Source organism: Otolemur garnettii, unplaced genomic scaffold, assembly GCF_000181295.1.
Source record: "Otolemur garnettii isolate 467f Iridium unplaced genomic scaffold, OtoGar3 scaffold00084, whole genome shotgun sequence".
Taxonomy (NCBI): domain Eukaryota; kingdom Metazoa; phylum Chordata; class Mammalia; order Primates; family Galagidae; genus Otolemur; species Otolemur garnettii.
The window spans coordinates 3,835,895-3,840,686 of NW_003852479.1; positions in this window are offsets into that span (position 1 = coordinate 3,835,895).

The window sequence follows — 4,792 nt, forward strand, 5'->3', positions numbered from 1 at the left end:
CCAGCAGTGGTGTTAGGGACCTTCTGCCATCCAGCAGTGGTGTTAGAGACCTTCTCCCAGCCAGCAGTGGTGTTGGTGGTACCCATGGCAGCCTTTTCTATTAGTTAAACCAGGTTGAGTGACCTTGGTTATTACCTAGGTCTTGCATCCCAAAGTCTATCTCTTTACACCTCTAGTGCTTTTTTTCTGTATTCTTCAAACATCACATGTAAACTCAATATATTTTTCTGCTTACATAGAAAAGATTTAGACCCATTTGTGTTGGTATCTGTTGTTAATCTAATATAAATTGTAAATCTAATTTATTTATAATTTAATTTCTATCTAATTATAATTTATAATTATAAAAATTCTCATAAATGCAGCTCATTAGCATTGGCTGTTTGTCTTTCATCTACAGGCCTCAATGTGCCAGCCCAGAAAGCTGGAGAAACACTGTGAGAATATTAAGATAATGAGGTTAATAGCAAATGAATCCATATCATTTTAAAGTAGCATTTAGATGCTTTTGTCAGAATTCATTGAAAGAAGTGCTGAAGATTTGTGCTTTTAATTTTGTGTCAATTTTGCCTCACAACAGCAATGACAGGTCAATGAATTATTGAACTCTGGTTAAGAATATGACTGTTGAAGTTGAGTAGGAAACTACACTAGTTGTCTGTAAATTTCTTTGAGATGCATCAAGAAAAAGATAGTAGAATTGGTGGCTAGAGGGATGTTTTTACTAACCTAGATGTCTAGATATGTGAGAAATGTAGCAAAATATTGATTAATTGACAATGTGCATGCGAATGTTTACTGTAGAATTACTTCAAATTTTCTGTATGTTTTAAAACTGTTCCATAAAATGTTGGAAAAAAATTAACACCTGGTAAGTCAGCACCACCTAACATACAGAATGCACTTTCCATTAATATTTCAATGCACTTGAACTTTTAGAAGAATCTCTGTTCTATGTGCATAATATTTTACATTGGTTTCAATTTATTTAACTGTGAAGACTCTAGTTCAATGTGCATCTTGCTCCTTACTTATAGTGAGTAATCTTAATTGTTCCTTTCAGGTTTTATTTTATTTTATTTTATTGTTTTGAGACAGAATCTCATTATGTCGCCCTTGGTAAAGTACCATGGCATCACAGCCCACAGCAACCTCAAACTCTTGGGCTTAAGTGATTCTCTTGCCTCAGTCTCCCAAGTAGCTGGGACTATGAGAGCCTGCCATAACGCTTGGCTATTTTTTGGTTGTAGTTGTCATTGTTGTTTGGCAGGCCCAGGCTGGGTTTGAACCCACCAGCTCCAGTGTATGTGGCTGGTGCCTTAGCTGCTGAGCTACAGGTGCCGAGCCTCCTTTCAGGTTTTAAATTCTACTATGAATAGACATGTATTTTAAAAATATGGAAGAGCAAAATTCTGAAATATAAAGTATCTGTACACTCATTACACAAAGATGTTTGTATGTATTTTAATTTTTTTTTGTTTTAACACCTGCTGCTTTAATAGTTGAAGAGACTAGAGCAAACATGAGAAACATTTATTATCTTTGTCATTTAAGTGGTTCAGCTGGAAATCTTGTTTTTTAAAATCCAAATTTATCACTTTCACCTGAACCTTATCTTGACAAATATTCATTTTTATCCTTCAGATTATTCATTGACCTACTTTATGGGTATTTTATGCCCTATTGATTTTCTCAGCTAGCACACCATTGTACACGTACTTCATAATACAGTAATATTGGATTGTACTGTCTCAGTAGTTTAGGGACTGAGATGTTTATCTAGTCCTACTACCTAATAAATACCATTATGAATAATGCCACTAAAAAGATATAAGGAGAATAAAACTTACTTCAAGAACTACAAAGTACGTCATTTTGTTGAATGGTTAAGATAGGTAACTATTCTGACTCCCATTTTTTTTTAACCTTAAAAGCTTTAAGAGACCTAAAATAAAATACTAGTGTATCCCATCTGGAACATGCTAATTAATGCTAGTTAATTAAATTTAAGTGATAACTGCAATTAGTGTATAATTTTTTATTTGCCCATTGTTAGCAATTATTTTGAGACAGAGTCTCCTTTTGTTGCCCAGACTAGAGTGCGTTGACCCTATCGTAGCTCAATGGGGCCTTGAACCCCTGGACTCAAGCAATCTTTCTACCTTAGCATCCTGAGTAACTAGGACGAAGGTCTTGTGCCACCATGCTTGGCTAAAATTTTTTTTTTTTTTTTTTTTTTGTAGAGATAGGGTCTTGCTCTGTTGCCCAGGTTAGTCTGGAACTCCTGGACTCAACTGATACTCCCATCTTGGCCTCTCAAATTGCTGGGGCTGTGTGCAGGGGTGGTTTGCCATGCCCAGCCATTTTTAGCATATTGACAGACTAAAATGTGCCTCCCCCTGAGTTTGTCCTCTAATTCATGGGAAGTTTCAACATTTTCTCATACATTTTTACATTATTTCTATCTTTATTAAGCTTTTTATACTGATACTGATAATACAGCATTAGTATCTTTAGCTCAGGCAAGTTCTAATACCAAATGAAATCTTTTTCGTATACATGAGAGCTTTTTCACTTAAGAATCTAAGGTAATAAACTTCATTAATGTTTTGTATTCTTTGGTAAGACATCATTCTTTTTTTTTCCCCCCCACATCATTACCAGTCTAGTGACTATGGGACTCCATTTGTGTAGAACAGGCCTTAAAGTAATTAAAATTATTGATGTGTTCCCATAATTTGTAAAATCCTCAATTTCCATCCATATTTACTATATTTTTTCTCAACCCAAAAGAACACGTGGTGTGTTACCTTTGCTGTCCTTCCTATCTAATGGAATTTCCCTTCCCCCTACTTTGTGGGTGGCAACTGGTACATGGCAAGTAAGTCCCAGCCCCACAGATGGATCAGTAGTGGCAATCACACCATTGCTGAGTTTTGCAACACAGGTGCTTGGATTGGCTTTGCCTGCCTGGCAGCAATGTACAGATTTCTGGCAGATCCCTATGGTTGTAAAAAGATGGAGAGAGAGAGCGAGCACATCCTCATTCAGCTGGCACTCTTCCTCCTCCGCAATGGGTCCCACGGTTGAGCCAGATCCACTGCTGGCATCGCCTTTCAGTTTCTGAATCACTGCGAGACTCTTGACCCATCTCTGAGGTTGGGAAGAAAACCACTTTGCTTTCATTATAAGTGAAATGCATAGAAATAACATGCTCCTTCACAGAATGTCATCACCACTCTAAGAATGGAAACCAAGAATACTTCAAGACAATACTTCGACTTCTCCATCCAAAATAAAATGTTTCTACAATAACATGAAAGCACATTACAAAACAGTTTGCTTTGATAAAAGCCATATTTTTGCTATTAGTTTTTGAGCCACACCTTTGTTTTCTGACTATATCTTTGTCCTTCTGACTTTGAGATCTATCCAGAGAGAGTGGTTATTATTTATAAGCAAGAATATATATGAAAATACAGCTTGTAAGCTGTAGTACAGCATACATCCATCCAAAAGTTTGTTTTCAGTGATATTTGTAATAGTTTCCAGAAATCTTAACATGAATTAAACATAGACTCACCCTTTAGGAGCTTATGGTAGAGCTAGTCAGAATGTCAGCAAGAGACTTTCTATTAAAAAGTATCAATAAAATCAAATGTCACTGCTGAGATAAGGCATTGTTCCTAACAAGGATCAGGGGAGCTACAGAAAGAACCTGACACTTTCTTAGGGCATCCGGGGTGTGTAATACTTCACTAGGAAAATGTGCAGATGTGAGTAGTTAGGGCAAAGGGAAACAGAACAGCGATTCTCTTTGGAAGATGAGATTTGTGTATACTTGTTGAGATTAGCTAGAGGTGTAGTTGAAGAGACAGTCTTGGATCAGAATCAAAGATGGAATAATTTATCCTAAGAAATATGGGGCTTATCTTAGTATAAGCAATGTAAATTATAAGCATGTCTAGAGCAGAACACTTGAATTATTCCCTCAACTGACAAATTTGTTCCTTGTCTGACTTCCCTATCTCATCTCAGTGCACCCTCATACACTGAGTTAATCAAACCCCAAATCTTAGTCACCTACAAATGCTCTTTTCTGTACCCTCCGTAGTCAACACATTAAAAATATCTGATGATTTTACCTCCAAAGCACATTCCAGTCTCTTACCTGAACCTTTCTACTCCAAATCTCTTTATAGCTGCAATCACTTAAGCCAAAACCTTTTTTTTTGGGGGGGGGGTCTCGACTATTTCAATAATCTTTTTATTGATCTCCCTACTCTACTAGGAGGACTGTTTTCCCGACTAATCCATTTGCCACGTGGAAGGTTAATATTTAAAAATCTAAATCTCATCATTTCATTCCCACACTCATTATCTTCCTACTAGTTCTTCATTGAATTTAGAATAAAATGTAAAGGTCTAATGGTCTTACAAGAGCCTACAGGATTCACCTTTATCTCCGCTGGGTATCCTAACACTTTCTAAACTCAAATCTTTTCTTCAAACACAATCACCTTACTTTTGATTTGGCGTTTCTGCGCTATCCCCCAGTGCTCTCCTTCAGATCTTTGCCTGACGGTCTCATTATTGCCGTTTTCATCTCAGAACTCATTGCCACCGACTCTTGACCAGCCAACCTGAAGTGACCCTCCAGGCACACACTGTAACATGCTCCTCTAAGGAAGATATTTCTGAGCGCTGCAGTTGGAAATAGAAACAGGGAGTTTGAGCCAGAATGTAAAACAAGGTACTTCTTTCTTTAGTGAGCAAGTCTTGGTGTATAACA